The following is a 22,536-nucleotide window of genomic DNA, read 5'->3' on the forward strand; positions in this document are numbered from 1 at the left end:
TGATTGTTTTCTATGTACCCAACACGTTTAACAGATTTTAAGAAGGATAAAGTGGGTCAGGCCATGGATAGTAAGCATATTGTGCTTTCTAAATCAAACCATCAACATGGAAACAGTAGTATACTTGAATGAATACAATTCAACGTTGCCTAGAAAAAGAGATGTAGAGCTAGAATGCCACGTGCACACATAGTGGAAAATGGTTATTACTTGGTAGAAATTGGTTACAGTGAATGTTAAGGACAGCCTTGGAAGGTAAAACAACCAGAAAATGGCAACCCAAATGCTGGGCGTGGAAGAGTATGGAACTGCTCAACCTTTACCGTTTGCGATAGGAGTTATCAGAGTTCACAGGATTATTGTAAGGATAGAGTTTCTGTTACTTTCGGTACCTTAATTACAGGGCCACCTCTTTTGCTCTCAGTCAGAAGCATCTCTATGCCCCCGCCCTGACTGTCACTTTTGCTGGTTTCAGAATGAGCAGTCTCATTTTTAAAATGTTTCTTGACTGGTAGAAACGAGGGAAAAGAACATGACCAACAAAATCATATCTTGGGTGAATGTCTTAGAGGTTGATGGTGCATAGTAGTATTTGAACTCAAATGGTTAAGAATTGTTAGGTTCCTCACAGAACGCACTCTGTATGGTACTTTAATGGTGGACATATGTCATTACACCTTTGTCCAAACCCACAGAATGAATATACCACTAGCGGTGAACCCTGATGTAAACTATAGACTCTGGGTGATAATGACCTGTCAGTGCAGGCTCATTAATGGTAACAAAAGTACCATCGTGGTGCAGAATGTCCTTAACAGAGGAGACACAGGTAAGGACAGAGGTATATGGAGACTCTCTATACCTTCTCCCCAATTATGCTGTGAGCCTAAAACTACTTTAGAAAAGTAAAGTCCATTACAAAGAAAACCACCTTGATTATCCTCCTTAATAATAATAACAGATAACCCTGAGTGTTTACTCAGTACCAGACACCACTCTGAGTCCTTTATACATATCAACTCATTTAATCCTCAACAGAATCCTATAAAGTAAGTACTAGTGGGACCCACATCTCACTGATAAAGACGCTACGTTGCAGAACAGCCCAGTGATTCACACAAGGCCACATGGCTACAGATTCCACACGCAGGGAGTCAGGCTCCAGACTTCAATTTATTCCATCGTTTCCGAGGCTTTACGCTGAACCTCACATCAGAATAGCAGATGGACTCTACGAATGGGAAGGAGAGAATAATTCAAAACCTGGATGGTATAGACTTTCTAGAGCAAAGATGAGGAGACCCCCAAGTTGTGGCTGCCCTCTGGCCCGTGCTGAGGAGCCCCGAGCCCTCACCCCACACGGCAGTGGCCACGGCAGGAGGACCATGTAAGCACGCTGCCCGCGGGGCCAGAACTCCCATCTCGCAGCCCACAGTGAACTCTGAGATGGATGTGCGGGTCCTCACCCCCACAGAAGGACCTGATTGAAGTCATGGCATGCACGGGAAGTTCATGGCGATTTCATGGCCACCTCTTCCGACTTGGGCAAAGGGCACGATTGTTTGTTTTCATGAGAACTGAGCTGGAGGAGCAGAAGGTGTTTCTAATGAAGGCCCACCTGCATCATGTTAAGGAACACACGGGAACCATGGCTTTGAACTTCAGGACTGATGACTATTTGTTTTTTGTGCAAGTAATGGAAGAGCAGCCTGTGACTATCTACAGGGTCCATAGAAGTCTGGGGATCGCTGTTGTCCCATCAGGCTGGCTCTGGACTGACCCGGCCACACTGGGGGTTTGTCACTTCAGCACAGGAGGCTGCCTATTTCCAAAATCAAGGGCCCTGTGACTGCTTTCCTCAAAGTTACCACACGCCACACAGCCCAGCCTTCCTCTCATCAAGAACATGTCTGAGCTGGACACTCTCTCCTGCCTGTCTGACACCTCATCTCCCTTTTCAAAGAAGTCCTCACCTTGCTTTGCTTCCTCCCAGAGTGGCCTCAGACACATGGAGGTGATATCTGAGGGATGTCCTCAGGAGGAGTCGTCCAAGACAGCATGGACCGCAAAGCCTCGTAGCCAGGAGCACGAGGATCTAGAGGCAAAGCTTCTCAGCGCTCTTCCCAGCACCCCCGATGTGGCCCACTGGCCTACACTTCTGAATCACATAGTAGGCTTCAAAATCTTCCCACAGCTAACAAGCAAACATAACAAACAATCTTACATCACCTTCGGTCTGGGCCCTTCCCTAGAACCCAGAGGACGGTCATTGATAACCCGACTGGCACTGCAACAATGTTAAGTGCTGGCTTCTACCTACGTCCTCCTCTTGTACAGGAATCTCTGGCTTGAACAGAAGACTGAGGCAGGCGACGCCTACCCCAACTGATGTCTATGCTAATGGTGGGATTCCTGGCACTGTGACCCCAGACTGGTGTTTGGCCACATGGCAGTCCCTTCCAGGGCCCTCTGGAGTTCCAGTGGATGCCCTTAATCACCCATGTTTGTGACTGTCCACCCAAACTGCAGTGAAGGCTAGCTCCCCTGAGACTATAGGCTGAGCTCCTGCAAATTTAAGGGGCACGGCACCAAATCACGACCGTGAGAGCTGCCTCGTTCCTTGGGCTGCTTCTGTGCAGTTTAGCAAGCCACAGAGGGCAGAGCGGGCTTGAGTTCTAGGTCTTCCCAGTGACGGCTCTACTGCCTTGCATGATCAATGCCTAAGCTTCAAGCGTCTGTGCACTAGTGTAAAACAGTGACACCAACAAAGAATGTCCGCCTCCAAAGTTCACTGTGAAGGTCCAGTGAACCGCTGCGAAAAGTTTTGCGAGCTGTAAATACTGCAAATGTAGGCCTTTCAGGGCTGTTAGAATGTTAAACAAAACATATTTAAAAACTCCACTGAAGACAGAGCTTCGTGTGTAAATATTCGCTCACAACTTTATTGTTAGCCCTTCCATCGGCAATATCGTCCTTGTATTAACGACCAGCACTGCGCTCTATGTCATGGGGAAAAGCGTAACGAAGGTGAGACCCAGTTCCTGCGCTCCACGCATCTGTAGCCTGGCGGGGAGGCCAGGACACGCACGTGGAGTGATGACGTGAGCAACGCGGGACAGACATCCTCCTCGCTGGCACCTCGCTTACAGATACAGACTTGGAAATAAATCACGGCAACGGGCACTGCCCATCTGACCTCTTTCCCCAGCGCGACTGTCCGGGACTCTTACGCAGGACCCCACCACCACTGACCCGACCCCTGCGACAGAGCCTCCCCCATTCCTGTACCCACGGGCCCTGCTCCCATGCCAGAGACCCCTCCCACCCAGGCCTGGGGCAGACGTGTGGGTTTTGAGAGATCGCAAATTGGGAAGTGGGGCATGTTCTTCCAGAGGAGCGATGAGCCTGGTGACATTAACAGGGTCTGCCACTCCGAGCTGTTGTAGGTGCCCCTGCCTGGCCTTCCAGAAGCCCTCTCTTGCCACACCAAGCACGCACACTGTAACTCCCTGATATGAGAATCTGTATCCAGTTCATCTCTGTATCCATAACACCTAGTGCAGGACCGGGGACAAAATATCTGTGGCAATGACAAATGAACAAATAAACTATATCATGGATTAACTGTGTTTGGGGAGGCTAGCCTGAGGACAAAACCCCACATAGAATTTTTGTTAAACTAAAAGCATAAAGAAAAGAGGGTTAAATGGTACCAAACAGTAAAAATATATGTGTGTATATGTGCTTGATTATAAATCACAAGCATGGAGAAAACTGAGAAAGAAGACACACTGGGTTATTAACATGGCAGCAAGGAATGAGGGGGAGAAAGAAGAGAGAGAGCCAAAGATAAAAAAGAATTAAGAGGAAAAAAATCACTAGTATATAAGAACCATATACATGTACCCATGTAAAATAAGGGTAATGATAATTCTCTGGTAGAAGCCAAACAAGAAATCAGAGCTAACCCAAGTGAGGAGATGAGATGCATCTTCCCAGACGCACATGTGAAAGAATGAGAACTAAGACCGGGAACCCAAAGGGCACCTTCACAGCAGCATGCCTGGGTCGGGCTGCTCCCTGAAAAATCCAGGGACTCAGACTGTTGGCTCTGTAGGCGCCAGGCTTTCCCACCGGCATGTCGAACTCCAGCCGAGGACGGGTCCAGATAAAATGGTTCGCACAGCTATGCCTGCATCATATGAGCTGAACTAACATCAATAATTACATCAGGAAAAATGTGTTTACCTTGGTTTCTCGCCATAGAAAATGGGTCCAACATGATGTTGAACATACGCCTTTCATTCTTGCGTCTATTAGAAGGACAAATAATTTAACAGGTGGGACTCAGAATTCCACAGTTTTTTTTTTTGTTTTTCTTTTTTTCTTCGTTTTTACCGTGGAGTATTAAACATTCCATTTTTGGTCAATGGAATCTGGAACCCTTCTTACAGACCTTTGGCAAGCTCTATTTATTTTGCAAAAGCTGTCCTAATGCTCACATGAGCAGTGAGCTGGAAAGGCCTGGTGAGTCCAATCAGACTATATGCTTTCACATGTTATCAGCACAATATGTTGCTCAAGTAGAGAGACTGAATTCTCTAACTCCTCCAAGAATTGATCCAGGCAGCAAAAAGAGAGGAAATCCATTCTACTTTAACAATGTAATGGGTCCAGACTTCATACAATATCATTTCAGTCTAGAATTTTCATCATCACTACCAAAAACATCAAACAGAAAACATTACAGAACTTTTCATTCCGTTTCTATTGTCCAAAGAGTAGCCATCTTGTTCTAGGCTTGAGCAGCAAGAAAGGAACTAAAAGGAGCTGGGGAAGAGGCAGTCATGTGGAGGTTTAACTGTTTCTCACTGCCTGATTTCTAAGCCTCACAATTATTAACAAAAATTTAATCGAGTTTTTGCAATTAAAGACAACTATGAATTTCCCCTTGTATCAGATGCTCTGCCTCTTAAAGACTCTCCAATCATATTTTTAGATTATCATACTCATCTTTTCTCTCTTACCTGTTTTTTGTAATCCTTTAATAGATTATTCAAAGAATGCTAATATTTATGCTAAATATAGGTTGGAAAGTTCTCAATGATCTAAACTTATTAGAGTGTATTAGTTAAGTAACTCTAACTACTATAATGAACAAGCTCAAAAGTACACAATGTGTGAAACACAGCATGCATTAATGATTTGCTCACATAAAGTCCAAAACAGGTGGTAGAGGTAGGCGACACACCTTCCACGTGGGACTCACGGGCCCATGAGCTTTCTGTCATATGCTCGGTTCTCTGCTAGGCCCATGGAGTCTTCTGTGTTCAACCAGCAGACAGGGGATCAGAGGAATGGAAAAGCCAAATCCGCTTATTAAAAACGTCAGCCCAGAACAACACCCATGATTCCCACTCACGATCTGTTGACCAGAACTTAATTACCCAACTACAAAGAAGGCTAAGGAAAAGTGTCTAGTTATGTGGTCTGAAAAAAAGGGGAAACATTTTTAATAAAGAGCTAGCCACTGCCTGCCATAGACAGACAAATGGATTAATCCACACTTTAAATTCTATTTGCGTTATAATTACCATGGTAATTTAGAAATCAGTTTTGGCTCTGTGTGCGCATGCGCACGCACATGTGCGTGTGATCCACATAGCTGGGCTATGACGACCTCGCTTCGGAATCATGCACAGAGTTCCACACCCAACACACCTGTGGATAAACAGTCAGAGAATCCTGAAGTGGTTCCTTACTGTCAAACTGAAGTCCAAAGTGACTCAGATACACTTATACGGCAATTCAAATTGTGAGGCAGAGAGTTTGTCTAAGTAAAAATTGGAGAAGTGATACAAAAATTTGCCAAGCACTCTGCCTTCACTGTAGACACTGGTCAGACTGGATGCTCCTGTGCTCCGGGCCTGCTCTTTAGACTCTCAGAGGCTTTGCATGGACAAGTACAATACCTACTGTGCTCTAGCTTGTTACAGGTCACAGGCATATCAATAACTCTCCTTTGATCTTCAGCAAAACTTTGTGTAATAATCAGGGCAGGGATTACTGTCATGTTTTGTTTGTTTGTTTGTTCGTTTGCTTGTTTGGTTTTTAATTACCAAGCTGGAAACCGAAAGCCCACGTGAGCTAAAGGTAGATTAGTGGTGGTACTGAAACTCAAACCTCAAAGGCCACTCCCCTCTCACACAGCACTCCTCAGGCCCCCGGAAAGACTGTGACTCCTGTTATCTCGACAGCTATGACGGGCTTCTTGTTTGCACAAAGTTCACTTTCTTCAAATCATTCCTAGTGCTTTTATTTAACAAAAGAAAAATGTACCCCACACATTTGTTCCTTGAGCAGCATGGAATCCTGCCAAACGAAATGCATAAACACTAAGAGTTTGCTCACTATTGTGTATGCGCCAGCAGCACTGGGAGCCCCAGCGAATCTGTTAGAAATGCAGATTCTTGGGCCCATTCCATGCCTCGCTGAATCGCTGAATCGGGTTCCCTGTTCAAACAAGATCCCCACATACTACGGAGGCACAATCAAGTTTGAACAACATTGCCCTAGGATGCCCGTTAGTATATTAACTAGAGTGTTAGTAGGGAAGAAAACGATATATAGTAAAAGAGTTCTTGTAAATCAGTAAGAAAAAGAAAAATAGGTAGAAAATAGACAAAATATAAAAAGAGTTAATTCGCAGAATTCCAGTAACAATAAACATAAAATTCTCATCTCCAGTAATTTGGGAAATGCAAATTAAAGTTTGATAAACTCCCAATGTGTTTTCTTATGCTATGGAAGCTTAAATTGCTATAGTCTCTTCGGAAGACAATTTTTCAACACCTATGTTTTAAGTTTCAAAAAATTTGACCACAAAATTCCATTTCTAGGAATCCAGTCTTTCAAAATACCTGTTAAAGTGTCAAAGGCAAACGTAAAAGAATCTTTATTACTTTATTTAAGTTGTGAAATATGAGGGGAATCTATCCATCTATAAGAAAATAATTGAATAAATTAGTAGCATCCATACCAGGGAACTATGCAACAATTTAAAAGTTTAGTGTCATAAAAAACCATGTCCAGGACACATTTCTGAATGCATAAACCAGTTACAAAATAATATATACAGTATGATCTTATTTCTATATTTTTAAACTATAAAAGACAGAGGTATATATAAATATATATATACATATATACATATATATATACACACACATACATATTGGTTGAAACTCATCAAATATTAAATTTCAAATTGGTTCATTTTATTTTGTGAAAATTTTACCTCAATAAAATTGAGTAAAATCACTCTGTGTATATGTTAGTGGATGTTATGTATGTATTTTCGGACCTACAAAAAAATGGCCTGTAAGGAAACACAACAAGCCTTAGAAAGCGGCAGAAGAGTGGAGAACATGAGTGGGAACTTTCTCTAGTGTTAGTACTTTTTCATCGGTATGTCCACTTCTTGTATTTTAAAACCCCCAAGTTAAAAATATGAATGAAATGAATGGAGTCATTTGTAGTGAGCCCAAATCAACCCGGAAACTCAGTCCAGCTTGGCCTTATTAAATGCATTCAATGGCGGAGTTTCGCCCTTGAGTATCCGGTGTGAGGGTCTCCATACATGAGGGTTGTCGACACCACACACACTGTTGCCAGACTGGCCCTCTGTAAACACCTGTTTACTACTTTATATAAAACTAACTAGACATCTTTAAGCATCAAACCCTATGCTAAAAACTTTATGGAAATTTGATACCAAAAGGAAGACAGTCCTGGTCCCAGCCTTATCACTCTTCTATTGAAAAAGCTTAAAACTTTCTGTATGAGATGATGTAACGACTCTACACTTGTTAATCCAGCTTTAAAAACTCCTCTTCCTGCCTCGCCCATTAAGCACTGATTCTCATCATTTCTCTTTATTTCCTGTCCACTCTGGTTAGACTGGCCTTAATGCTGTCCTACAGATATCCCAGGCTTTTCTTCTACAGTCCCACTCTCCCGGAATCCCTATCTCCCCCATTACCGTATGCCCCCATATGCCCGACAATCCCCCTTCCCATCCCTCCATGAAGTTGCTGCTAAGCCCCCAAACCCTCATTCGCCTCACCTCCCCACATCATGCCTTTATGTTGGACAGTCTCATCTCTATAAGGAGAAAGGAGGCCTCATCTCTTTCTTTTCTACCCCTCCCATTGTCTTGTACAAGGCCAAATATATTAACTGACAACTAACTATGGATGATTTATCACTTTATTATTTTTAAATGTTGGATAAAAGAGAGATAACTAATAGGAAATAAATGCTTTTCTAAAAGTCTGAAGAAGTAGGTATTTTTCTCATTTTATAAGTGGATAAACTGAGGTTTAGTGAGGTTAGGAAAGCTGATAAGGCTCATACAGCTTATAAATAATAGAACCGGTCTTCAAACCCACTTCTGAATGTCTCTAAAGCCCAGTCTTTGCTCTGTACTACGCTGCCTTCCTAACTTGTCACTTAGATGATCTTGTTGAATTCTCACATTGCTGTCCCAAGAAATATTTGTTGATTGATTGATGACATTTTCAGTAGCAATGTGGTCCAGTTAAAAGGTTTCCTGCAGCTGAGTTTGATGAAAAGCCCCTGCTGTGTTCAGAGAGGTTTAACCTGCTTCAAACTCTGGCTTTCCCACAACATCATCAGTCTCAATCCCAAGATCTGTGCAATATACAGCATGAGGTTTTATATACTTGCAGAGCTTAAAAATAAATTCTGAGATGATGGTGTGCAAATTCGAGCCCTGGCATCTGGGGCGAAGGGTCAGTGCTGGGAAGCCCGTGGTCACTCTGCTTCCCAAAATTGTCCCCGGTAGTTGCTTGGCCTCAGGTTTGTTGGACAACCTTCTTTGATTTCTTCATCTCCTACAAAGCAGACCGTTGGCACATCAGCATAGAACGCTGGAGTCCACAGGGGCCTGGGCACAGTGTGATAGCACAAGGCCACCATTGACTGGCCTTGTCAACAAATCCAGAGTCAACAAACTGGGTTCCAGGTTCAGTTCTCCATCAGCGAGTGGTGCGCTCTTGGGAAAAGTACTCAGTTTCTGGCCTGTTTACTTGACATACTATGGGAATAACGGCACCTTTCCCGCCTACTCTTTAGGAGATTAAGAGAATCAGAGAGATTCTGTTTATGGAAAAAAACTGTATAAAGCACAAATCCCTGTCTGTATAACATATGGAGAAGAGTTATTGTCATTAAAAGAGATGTCATGCTGCCGTGGACAAAGCACTGGGCAAAAAAAAAAAATCAGGAGACCTGGGATCCCCTCACGGCTGAGCAGCCAAATCTCTTCACGTCATAACAGCCAGGGTGCTCTGGACTCACAGATCCTGTGGGTCAGAAAGAATTATTTCCAAGTTGGCTTCATTTGGAAATAACGCCCTTACCAGCAGAATGCTGCCGAGCAGAACCTTAAGAAGCTGGGCTGGATGTGGATGAGCCACAGCCTCCCAGGTTAATTTCGGCAGCAAGGTCCTGGGATTCTGGGATTCCAGACTTAGCCTGGCCACCAGTGAGTGACTCACTAGGTCTTGGCGCCTGAAGCCTCTCTTTTGCATCACTTGTAGTATTTTCAATTCTGTTGTTATCTTTTTAACCGCCCTGATTTAAGTGCACTTTAATCCTATAAGCCATCTCAGATCCCTTTTTGAACCATGTTATCTATGAAACACATCAATTAACAAGCAACTTGCTTTGATCTTAGTAAGTCACAGATTTCAGAGCTGGAAGAGAACTCAGAAATCAAAGTCAGCCTCATGTGTAATAAATGGTAAGACAGAGACCCAGAGAGAGAAGAGAAAGTGCCCTAAATCACACATTTCGTTAGAAGCAGAGTCAGGATGAAATCTCTGGGCTCCCAGCTTGCAGTCTGTTGCTGTCTTTATCACTTTATAACGTAAGCCTGTGAATCTGTTTCTCCAGCTATAAAATGAAAATAATAATATTGTGGCCTTGCAACATTATACATCAATGTCACGTAAGAAAAAACTTTGCTATAATTATTGCATATGGTTTTCCCATACTTTAATAATAACTAACGTTCTTCCTGAAAACTCAAGGGAAGCTTCTCGGGAACTTAAGAACACTGAGTATCCTTTACTGGTACCACTGAACCAGCACACTTTGAACCGGTCAGCTCAGACCTGCAATTTTTACACTGCATGAAATTGTCCAGTTAGGGGGCCAGTTAACGCCTGTGTAGACCAGCTTCAGACTGCCTTGGAAGTCACACCCTGTTAAGTGGGGATTGGTGTGGCACAGAACACTCAGTTACAGAAAACTGAAAAACGCATTCCTGTTATTTCTGAAGTAAACAGAAATACTTGTGCCTATGCATTGGAGGGGCCATACCTCATTGATGTAGCAGTAGCACTACTACGAGAGAGCCACCATTGCTCCCTGATCAAGAAGGTGGGAGTCAAAACACAGATTTAAATTCTAATGTGGCCACTTCCTAACAACTCTGTGATAAGGAGCAAGTCACATGACCTCTTAGCTCAAGTGGCTCATTTATAAAATAGGAATAAAAATAGCATCTACCTCACAGGGCGTTCATGAAAACCGTATTCGTTAATAACGTAAATTGCTTACGACAATGACTAGTGGGTGGTAAGTAACCACTAATGTCAGCTCTCACTCCATTATTGCAGGTAAAGAATGCAAGTTTGGTGGCAGAGTCTGCAAATCTCACGGTAGTAGCCTGAGTCACTAGACGTGAATCTCAAGCCCTCGTGTTCTGGGTTCTTCACGCAGTTGACGGTTTAAGGGTTGAAAAAAATTCCACTTTTCAACACCATTTCTAAACTATATGTCAGAAACTTCTGTTCTTCTCTTTTGAATGTTCAGAGAAGGGTACAGGCAAAGAAGAGCATCAAGAACCGGTGGGGACAGTAAGGGTTACCAGTTTAGCTGTTTGTCTTCGAGGAAGCCTCACCTGCCTGTGCAAACATCTCACAAGGAAGAACATAAGCACAGACATTATGACAGAGCCTTCTGGCCACAGCCAGTCTGCTTCTCGGCCACATGGACCCTCCACCCCCACACCATTGTATCCCTGGCTCTGCCCACAACCTCATGGTAGGCCCAGCCCTCTGAGGGCCTCAGTTTCTCCACCTGTGAAAAGAGAAGGTGAAGAAAGTGCTCTAAATTATCTCTGTATTTCTTCCAGCTTAACTTTTCTCTCAGTTATTCTACTTGCTACTCTTTCCCCAGTGTGAAGAATTCCTGACCAATCGCTAGAGAAACTTCCGTGTAGCAGCCGAGAGATATCGAGCAGTTTCTGCAAAACACCTGGTAATTACGGCAAAATTTACCTAACAAGGTGACAGACGCCCAAAGCACCTTTCACAACATGTGGGAAATGGAATCTTTAAAATTCACAGTTGGTCCCTTGGAGCTGGTCAGGCTGGTCCGGCCAGGCCTTGGGTGGGTTTAGAAACATTCCAGCCAGACTTCCTCCCCAGCTCTCCACTCTCCTAACTGCCTGTCACAAAAATTGCTCACAGTTCCTCAGTCAGAAGATCGAGGTTCTGTCTCTGCAGGTCTCTACAGATTACCAAAGACTGGCCCAACCAAGCACAAACACAGCGGGACTCAAGACCCAGGCGGGCGGGCGGTTACTCACCAGAATGTCACAGACCTGGCCAGAGCGGGTGTACACAGGGAAGTTAAAAAGCTCCTCGAAGCTGGGGCCGGTCCTTTTTAAGTAGCCCAGAAGACTCAACATTATTTTTGTAAATAATTCAGAGTGGCTCTGGAGGGAAGCACCTCATTTAAAGAAAACCCAAAGGAAAATCCACCAGCACCAAATACAGATCTTAACAATACAAGACGTTTGGTGCATGTCTGTGGGACGAAGACATTTATGTGTTTGGATATTTAGGCTCTTCGCTTCCCAAAGGAACTTGCTGCCACGTGCTGTCGAAGGGCCGTCCGGGTACATTCGCGTGTGTGTTCTGTGCGGGTTCTTCTGGTCGCCGCCTCCCCTCATAGTCTTTCGCCCCCTTCTCTGCTCCATGCCCTGGAGTTGCCGTTGCGTTCTGGTCAATGGGAGGCACAAGCAGGAAAGCAAAGAGCCGGGAGAGCGAGAGGCGGGATGCGAATCTGGTCGGCACACCCCCGCTTCTCACCCAGCCTGGGGCCGCCCACACACACCACACGCTACAGTCACACCTAGTCACACAGCTTCGCGCGCCCGTGGGTGGTCTCCAAAGCCCCACCCCTGTGTCCGGAGGCATCGTCTCTTCGGATTGCCCACCCACGTTTCCCTGACCAGTGGCCCCTCGGCTTCCACTCTCAGGCCAAATCTCTCTCGCATAGGTTTGTCCTGATTGCCACCTCTGCCTCCACTGTACACTCCTCTCAGCTTCGACGGAACCCTACACATGCGGACACTTACTAAACCACTTTTAACAGGCAGTCACATCTCTCGCATTGTATTACCATTATTGCTTCCATCAGCTATCTTATCAGGCCACGAATCCCACTTTGCATGTCTGGCATCGCTCACTGCACGTGGCCCGCAATGCAATGCTCCACGACAAACCGTGAGCCTCCCAAAAGTTTAGACAGTATTTATCCTAGACTTTATGAAATAGGAAACAGAGGCTCAGAGAGGTGAACTCGCGTATAGAAGGTCCCACAGCTAGTAAATGGCTGAAGCGGGGGTTTAAAACTAGGTTTTCCAAAGCCACATCCTACCAGTAGAGGGTTAGCATCCGGCTCATTAGGGCAGGAGAAGGAAATCGGGGCCTGAAGGTCCAGAATCACTGGCAGCCCCTGCACAGGTGTCATTTTGAGCATCCGCAGATCTCGGTGTGAGCCCTTCCCCGCTGGCCAGAAACCGAAGCTTATCTGTGGTATTTAGAGGTCTAAGGAATTGGGCAAAGTTTCATGATGGGGATGGAAAATGTCTGCTTCTGTCAAATTTCAAGACCTTGCAGTAGTTGTCTGATTTTTTTAAAAAATGTCCCTCATTCTAAAAATATTCTCCCCACTCCCCCTCCAAGAAATTCCGTTTTGTCATACGCATGGTTGAAGAAAACCCTGAAGGCATCAAAAAGTGTCAATTCAGGGTGAGCAGAGCAGAGTGGCCCTGGCCTGGATCCCTGGGATCCTCTGAGCCACAGAGGCAGCAGCCCCGGAAGCAGCTGGCGTTTATTTTGAAAGCCATTCTTCTGCCATGGCAGGGAAGTTAGCCTTCAGGCGAATGCTCTCCCTAGGAAATCCAGGTGCCTCTGGGGATTTCAGGTGAGAACACCAGGCCCCTCGATGTCCCATCCTCACCTGTCCACACAAGAAGGCAGAACCCACCCATCTCATTTCATATCTTTACAGCCCCTAGACCCAGTCGCCCCCCGAAACCTACCCCAACAAGCGCCGTTCCCACCGAGCCATCCCATCTCTTGCCGCCCGAACAACTGTTCTCTTTCCCAGACTGTTCCATGGGAGAGCGAGCCCGAGCCTCCACGCCCACGCACTTGGGCACACGGCATTTCACTTACTGCTCTGTATGGACATCGAGCCACTGTCGCGAGGGCTGGAAAGTGTCCTTCATCCACTGCAGCGTGTGCAGAGCCCGGCCCACGCTAAGTTGAGGCCTAGTCCATCGCCGTTAACCACCCTCCGGCCTCCTTCTCCAGGGCGCCCAGCCGTGGACTGTAGAACTGTACTGATGAGGGACCCACGCCACACCTCTCGTCTGTCTCCCATCCTCCTCCCCAGTGCCAACCCGCCTGCATGATTTTGCAAATCTCTAATATGTGGAGATCTATTCATTCTTTCTACCTACCTCAATTCAGTGAGCCATTAGACCACACCCCTCTTGTCTCCTATCATCCTGGAAAAACTGAACCTTCAGTGACTACTCTGTCAAGAAGAAAGACCAAATAAACATGTTTCATCTTTAAAATACTGCTTTTTTATGCATTTTACGGAAGACCTTGGCAAGAAGCTGGTTTGGCTGAGTAACGGCATTTTCTCAATGCAAGGCCACTGTAAAACCTGTGAGATCTTAAGAAAAATGATGCCTGAGGACTTGTCCACGACCATGGGTGGCATTAAGAAAAGCAGACAGCAGAGGCTTGCTTCCTTTCTCCTCTGCATATAAAGGGGCGTAACTCACACCGAACACCGAGGGCAAGAGAACTAAACATTGGCCAGCACCACATCCTGCAGAGGAGTGAACCAGATGGCAGTAAGGACACTAGAGCTCCTTATCCCAGCAAAAATAAATCAGGGCAGAGTTAGGCCCTGGGGCCTAGGCGCCATTTTGGTAGGTATTACTTGGCAATGCTTCCAAGGTTCATGCCACAGAAAACTCTGGCAACGAAACTGAGAAAGTCCTTGTATAAAGTATGTTGAACTACTCCTATGGGACAGGCGATTGGAGAAACCAAGTCCTCACACCCATTCCATGTCTTCTGATGACAATACAATGTACCTATGGTAGCTGACGTTATATAGCATCACAGACAAAGAAGAAGCACCCTTTCTTTCCCATGAAGGTGGATGATGTCTAACTGGAAATCAGAAATGCAACTAAGTGCACTGGCCCTAGGCTCCCACCAGCTGAGTTAATCTCCCCCAGAGCCATGGAAGACTGTACTGCAGAATGAAGTGGAACCAGACCCGGTTGGTTCGATCCTGCCAAAACAACGGTATGATAAGTTCTGTTGCCAATGGCACAATCTGCAGAATTATAGTAAAATAAAAATCGGTGCCTCTAGGTCCTAGACATAACCACAATACTTTTATAGATCCAAATTATGAAAGCTACGAGAGTGAACATCTTGTTCATGTTGATTTTGGCAACTTCCAAAGATGCTGAGCGTATCTTCCTGCCACCCACTAAATCTCCCACCCTCGCCACTTCATCAGCGACTCCAAACATACAAAGAAAATCTGCATAAGAAAAATCCCCGCTCCTCATAAAACCAAGATCTCTATACACAAAAATGTTTTATGAAAAAAAAAAGGCACTTTCAAATGAAAGTTTTAAAAAATATTTAAACAAGGATTGTCTCATTGTTCGAGTATCAAATACAGAATAAATGCGTATCATACCGAATAATTTTTAAGCTCTGTGTTCCTTATATAACAGTGAAAGAGATCCAACTCCAATGTAAGCACCTTGAGGGACCAGGGTTTAATGAACTGTGTAGCCCCAGAAACTATCATCAGAGTTCCTGGAACATGGGAGACAATAAATGTTGAAACACTAAATGTCAGACTTAACCACATCAGGGGCCATATAATAAATCCTGTGTGTACTGATTTTGGAATATAATTAATCCCCACACCCCATTCTCTGCCTCCCTGTCTCAATACTCAAACACACACACACACACACATGCATTCAAACACACAATCAGCTTTTCTAGGCTATTACATGCAAAGGAAGGAAATAAAAATATAGCATTATATCTACTGTATCTGGAAATTACAATTGAGAAAGGTCAGGAAAGACTCAAGGTTCTCCCTCTGGCGTTCATTAGTCCTGAGAGGGTACACGCATGGGAGAGTACACAGTGCTCTCTAGCATCCTTCACACACAGCTCGGAACTACAAATAAACTTTAAAATTGGGAACTGGAAACACACGTTCGATTCTCTGCGTTTGCTCTACCTGTTTTTTTGTTTGTTGCTGTTGTTATTGTTGTTATTTACCATATCAAAACGTAAAATAAACCTGTTTAAATCTCACATCTTTCCATTGAGAAAGCATCACCAAAGACAAGACAACTCCAGGAGAAATCCCACTTACCCACAGACACCACACGCTCCAACTCGAAGCCCTAGCTCTTGATACAGGTTTCTCAAACTGACTGGTGGACACTGGTTTGTCGAAGACAAGACCTGGGATCCTTTGCATACATGGCTCGTCGCTTTTATGAGCTCTTGGCGACAATAAAGACCTTGAATTCCTTTGCAAACAGAAAAAAACTTTTTTCTTCTTTGTGGGGTACCAACAGTTTATACCAAAGGCTACAGAGAGAGATTCTTGGTCTGTGCCTATGAACAACGAATGCCTCCTCCCCCACTGACATAAAGAAAGTCAGGCATTAGTAAAAGTACAGTTTCTCTTTTAAAGATAAAGACACATGTGGTTTGAATGCGGCCGATCTTGGAAATCACTGCTAATGGATCGCCTCAATGACCAAAACTGCCAATCGATATCCACTAAAGATTCAGAAAATCTATTTTAAAGGCTAGAAATGTGATTTATACATACATTCGGATTTTCTGATTTATCCAACATTAAGAATAATGCCCAGCATTTCTAAAGGATGTTAGAGCTTGCAAAGCTTTATTCCTTCCCCAACTCCTTTTAAAACCCACTATATCCATCCTGCAAGGCAGACAAGGCGGGCTCTGATGTGATTTGTCTCCACCTCAGATGGAAGGGTAACAGGAACTAAAATGGGCCTCTCCCTAATGACACATTATAAAATGAGCTGCTAGTCCACCAATGCAGGACTTGCAAAGGAAAGGTTTCAGAAACCGTATTTGTAATCCTTAGTCCAACATCCACTCTGAAAAACCCTGAGGTTGAAGAGATTTGGAAGAAAGGGTTTCTCTGGCTAGAACTAAGCATTAGCAACACCTGTACCCATGCTCGTGAGAAGAGGAAAGCAGGTGCATCTCTCTTACCTGTGGGAGGCTTCGGGATCATAGGTTGGGGAGCTTGATCTGAGGTCTAAAGGCACAGAGACTGGTGCTGGTTCCAAACCTGGAGAAACCCAGAAGGGAGAGGCAGTGATGAGCTGGCACTCCAGGGGAGGGGGCTGAGGGGCGGCTGCCCTGGACAAGGCTTCGGTCTGGAGTTTCCCTTAGGTTCCATGCGGACCCTGTAGAAGGATATTAGAATAGGTCGTGTTATGAAAAATTCCACCCAAGGGATCCTCGTGGGAGCTGGGCAGCAGGATAACCCCAGAAAGGCTGGGCACTGACATCTGGAACAGTAAGTAGCCAATTGGAACGGGCATCGACTGCGTTAAGGGAACAGCGGTTTGTCACTGGTATGAGAGCATCAAACTCCCATCAAAGCCTGAGGGAGACAATACGAGATCATGGTAGCCCCATCGAGCAGCAGCTTTTTCACTCCCTAACTCTCCCCAAAAGCCCCTTTCACTCATGGAGGATCCGGAACAGACTAAGGGCTGGTGTTGGGGAGGAAGATTAGCACAAATTGGGGAAAGGAGAAGACCACCAGGGCCCCACGTCGCCAGTTGCTGGCTCCCCTGCCCGAGGCATTACTGAGTTGGGAGAAGGGAGAAGCTTCAATAGAAGACGGAATTCAAAGCATCACAAATTCACTGATTGCACATCGCGGCACAGCCTCTGGGATGCTGAATCTGGGAGTCTTAGGCCGGGGCCAGGCTGCCACACAACTCCATTATGGAGAACCGACCTGAGGTGAACAGATAATCGCCCCGGCTTTGCTCCTCCAAGCCCTTCCTATTCTGGAAAAAGACACACGGGGTACATGGTGTCATGGAACCCTCTCGGGCCAGGACCCTCCCCCAAAGGCCAGTCCTTCCTCAGAGGCGAGCTAGACCTCAGTCACACTCCCTCCTCTCAGATGAGGAGGTCAGGTCTGGATCCGTCTGTAAGTGACCGGTGACCAGCGACTCAAAGCTCAGCGTGATGAAAGCCCCTTGACCTCACAGTCATGTGTGAGTTCAGAAGATGGAGACGGGAAGCTTGGACGGTGTGCTTGCTTCCCCAAGGGATGCAGCTTAGAATGATCTGGAAAGTCAGCACATTTCAGACCAAGCCAAGAAAGTCGAGATGGCCTCACCATCGCCTTCTTTTGATACTCTCACCCGACTGTCCCTGAATTTTATTATTTCACAGCACCTGACATTGGTTTCTTGAACTCATCCACTATAGATTAGGCACCTTCTTTACATGAGGGATTGAAAAAAATCACCCACGCGAGTCAGCTCCCCTAGTTCAAACTTCGGTCCTAGCAGTAACACGCGTGTTACTTTGTGGGCAGGTCCCTTTTGCTCCACCTCTGTCCATCAGTGTCCTATACACAAAATCAGAGCACTGAATGAGGTGACCTCTAAGACAACCGTTGCTCTAACACATTATACTGTGTATGGAGTCTGGAAGAATTCAAATGTGACTAAATTATGTAGAATTTATTAGCCCTTGGATTTGCATAGCATTTTATAACCTTGGCAAAATTCAGTCACATCCATTACCTCACTGGTTTGTATCTCCACCAATGATTCTAAGGCATCAGTATTACTGGCCTCACGAAACCAATGAGAAACCAGACTCGGAGAAGTTAAACAAATTATTCCAGGCCACGTGAACAGCAGGAGCGCTTGGACCAGAAGCTGGGCTTCTTAATTCCAAGCTTGACCCCCTTTCCTTGCCCCACAAATGCTGGTGCTCGTCCTTAATAGTGACACAGGCAGCTCCTGGGAACCAGTCACTAATGTCAAGTAATAGCATTACACTGGTTTTTCTCAAAGTCCCAGCGCTGCTCTGCTAAGTGGGCTCTTCCCAGAGGGTCTTGTGAACCTCCAATAACCTTCTTTCCAAGTTTCTCTCAGTAACTCTGACCATTTGGAGAGAAAACAAATCCATACACAGAGGAATTTAAGGTGTTATTTTAACTTTGTGTACCATGCATAAAAAGTTGCCCTTTAACTTGAATTTTTAATCCAAGTTGGGAAAAAGAAAAGGTTTTGGCACATGTTCTCCAGGTGAACGCTCCCGAAGTTTAACTTCAGGACCCCAAAAAATCTTCAGAGTAACCCCTTTCTCTGTCCCCTCCCCTCTCCCATAAACTCCAGGTCCCCTCCCTCTCACCACTATGTCTCACCCGGTACCCGTGAGGCTCCCGATCTCCTTCAGGCAGTAGAAACTTAAAGCAAGAATTTCCTCCTGACTTGTTCTCTTCATCCTGTTCACTGAAAGAAGAGAATTATTACTGCATTGTTTAAAGGGAGATAAAAATTAAGATCATATTGTCATTACAAGAGCATAGAATATTCTCATGACACAAAGTCCAAACACACACACACACACACACACACACACGAATGGCCATAAACATAAATTATTCTATAGTTATTCAAGATGTCAAAATGTTAATTTGCGTTCAATATCTACTGATAAAATTAGAGCAAGTTTTAAAGATTTCTACTAAAAATGATTAAATATAAAAAAGTTTTGGTTCATTAAGAGATAATCAATATATAGGGGATAAAATCACTTATAGAGAAGAGTTCTCTCTTTGGCCATGCGTATGTCCTTATATTTCTTTTCTCACATATACAGATTAAATTCTGATTTTTGTTCATTCAGCTTTTACATGGAGACTCCTACCTCTTCCATTAGACATAAAGTAACTGGTAATAACAGAGAGTAGAGAATTATACAGAAGCATTAAAAAGATCATGTTTCCTAAACTGTTATTAAGAAAAACTCTTTTGAGGACCCCAAAATGTGTTGTTACAATCAGCTCTATTGGCTGGCTCTCTGCTCAGAATCCACTGGCCTGTTACCTAGTCCTATAACCCTGAATTTGGGGGGCAGAGGGGCCGGGGGAGTCAGAAAGCTACCTAGAAACAAATATGGGTCTTCTGGAAACTTTAACTACCACCCCAAGTAACCCTTGGATGGCCTGTGAATGGTACTGATGATACTTGATAATTCTATCACTATTCAGTTCCCAAACTCTGCCACTGTAGTAAGAGGGAGTGTCACTGGCAAGTAAGCGGCACCCCACAGGGCGGAGGGTGTGCCCTGCTCGGGGTCAGGCTTTTCAGCTGAGTGCACAATCGAGTGTAACAGTGGCATGCTGGGAGCAGGGCCACTGGACGCCAAAGCTCTCCTAGTCCTATTGGTAACTTCATTTCCCAAATGCTCTTAATTAAACAGCTTTTATTGAAGTAATCAGCATGAGCTCCTTAGCTTTGTTTTTGCAATGGGTATCGTGTTTATGGAGCCAAATAGGAGAGACTTTGATACTGAATACCTCCTCGGATGTGTTAACGTTGGCAGGGTCTCTGGATTCTGAAGATGCCGGGCTGCCTCAGCACAGCCTCCCGTCCAACCCCCAGCTCATCAGCCCCCCCAAACCACAAAGCAGCAGTTCTCCTGTAAGACTCACTTACGCTATTTCTCCTGTGAGTCCCAGGGAATGGTGTGCAATGGAAACAGGGTGAAATACGATCTCAAAGTGTCTGTCGGACCAGAAGTTTTCAAAGAAAACATTTCTTAAATCTTGTGTTCATTGCTGTTGCAGCAGGCCAATTAGATCGGATGGGACTTGGGGGGAGCTGTCGCCAGTCACTGTAGCAGGAATAGCAAACAAGACTTAAAGCAAATAAACGAGCCCCAAACTGGCAATGCAGGGGCCCCTGGCCAATGACCTCCTCCATTCCCCAGGTGGGATGGCCAGCCCACCCTCTGGGACCGAGGGCCAAACTACAGGTTAATCAGATGAGACATTAGTTCGCAGCCTCGATTACTAGAAACTAATTAATCAGGGAAAGTCTCCAAACAGGAGGAGAATAAATAAACAAGCAGGCGCATGCACTCGCATGCTGGTACTAGATAAGGCCGCCATCCAGGTGTCCTGCTGGGTAGAGCCCATCTGTCTTGTTCAGTTCCTCTTGAGAAATGTGGTAACATTTCTCACATCTGCCTAGAAAATGCAAAGCCAAGAGGGCTCTCAATGTGAAGAAGAGGAGGGATCTTAGGAAAACTATTTAAGGACCCAAGGGGGTGTTTGTGGAGAGCTTTGCTCTACCCTGAACCTACGTCTGCACCGTATGTAAACTCAGCCTCGTTTTGACACTGCGAAAAGGTTCTGTGTGAGTCTCCAACCTTCCCGTCCACTTGGAGACAACCTGAGCCCAAGGTGGTGAGTTCAAGTCTGTGTACGAGGGGCTCATTGGTTCGCCAGCCCTTTGAGACTATCCAGCGTCGGAGAGAGACTCTTGGTACAAGCTACGAAGGATTCAGACCATCTGAAATTACTGATCTCTTCTTCAACATCAACTTGGGAAAGGTTGGGAAGGACGGGTAGAAAATGTAGCCGATACAAGTGGAAAGTATCAACTACTGGCCCAGCTTAACCTGACATGTCACATCAAATAGGGGCATTTGTCTGTGTTGTCTTTTTCCTTCTGGAGCAAAAAAATGTCAGCGACTAGAGAGTGTGTGTAATGTAAACACGGCTGTGTTAGCTCAGCGTCAGGGGGACGCACACCCCAACGTAAGTCAGCACAAGGCATTCTCTGCTCGGAGGACAAGCGCAATGATTTTGACCTGACGACCCGCTCTTAAACGGCTCTACAGCAAATCGCGATTGAATAAATACCACTTAATAGCAGAGATTTGTTTTACAGCCAGATTAGTTGTGGGGAGAGAAACAGAAGGTTGGATGAGTCACTTAAACTTTAATTATAAAATTAAGGTAGTTTCCAAATATCGTTATGAAATTAACCTCAAGCTAAATTTACAAAATGCCACAAAAATGAGTTATAGGAATTCTGGGACAAAACAGAAAGGCGGGGGAAGAGAGGTGTGGCCGCAGAGCGGAAATTGAGGTTGCTTTATTCTTTCGTCTTAAACTAAAGTTGAGTCTAGTGACTTTCCTTTGGCCCAATAATTAGAAATATCTGACCAGAGCTGCACAAAATCACCACATATACATCAGTGAAGGAGTGAAAAACGTAGCCATACATGTCACTGTAGCAAACTACAGGACCGGGGTCAGGAGGACTGAAGTCGAGGCCCGGGTCCGCTGACCTCTGGGGCACCAAGGAGGAACCGGCTGGAATGAAGGCGGAGAGTTATCACAGCATGTGGCTACGCCGAGAAATCACGAAAGCACTGGCAGAGCCGGTGACCTGGTCAGGCTTCCCCAAGGACGACGTACGGGCAGACCGCCACCCCTTCACCGGAGAGCTCATTCCCCTTCCCTCCGTCCTCCCTTCGCGGGAACTCTCACTCTCCTCCTTTGTTTCTACCTCAGTATTTAACTCTTTCTGTTGTTTCTGAAGTGTCCGATTGTTTCACGTAGGCACCTACATACATATCTTTGACCGGGTGACTTGGTGAAGGCTTTGTGACCTCCGAGAAAGTCCAATTACACTTGTATCTTGCCTCCCATAGACATTTACAACCTAAAGAAAAAAAAAATGACGAACGTGTCCCCGAGAATGATGGCCCTCAATCAGAAGTGGAGCCCTGCAAAACCTTTTCCTCCTCGTGCCTCGAATGATGACTAAAAACCTAGACTTTCCAGAAACAGCTACAGGTTCACCTTCTGATCGTGTTGAGATCATAAGAGACACTCGTGCTTGCCGGCATGACCACAGCCCTTCACTGGGCCACAACCCAGCCCACGAGACGGTGAGCCACTAAGGAGCGCCGCCTCCTCGAAATCAGCTTCTCAAAATTCACCACGTAGTCATTCACTGATCATGTTACAAGAAATATGTGTCCA

The 22,536-nt window shown here is 45.2% G+C and overlaps 1 long non-coding RNA gene across 15 annotated transcripts in view; it reads right to left on the reverse strand.

Moving 5' to 3' along the window:
* Nucleotides 1-22,536, reverse strand: part of LOC107515284 — a 214,419-nt gene that overhangs the window by 151,579 nt on the left and 40,304 nt on the right. For 13 of the 15 annotated variants that reach the window (XR_004951984.1, XR_004951983.1, XR_004951979.1 and 10 more), the window contains 3 exons: nt 20,195-20,372; nt 18,898-18,985; nt 16,707-16,903 (listed from right to left, as the gene is read on the reverse strand). This is a non-coding gene — a long non-coding RNA (uncharacterized LOC107515284). The remainder of the gene's footprint in view (nt 1-16,706; nt 16,904-18,897; nt 18,986-20,194; nt 20,373-22,536) is intronic. The other 2 variants (XR_004951988.1, XR_004951985.1) reach the window with 2 other exon arrangements.

The sequence above is a fragment of the Rousettus aegyptiacus genome, unplaced genomic scaffold (assembly GCF_014176215.1).
Source record: "Rousettus aegyptiacus isolate mRouAeg1 unplaced genomic scaffold, mRouAeg1.p scaffold_m13_p_7, whole genome shotgun sequence".
NCBI lineage: Eukaryota > Metazoa > Chordata > Mammalia > Chiroptera > Pteropodidae > Rousettus > Rousettus aegyptiacus.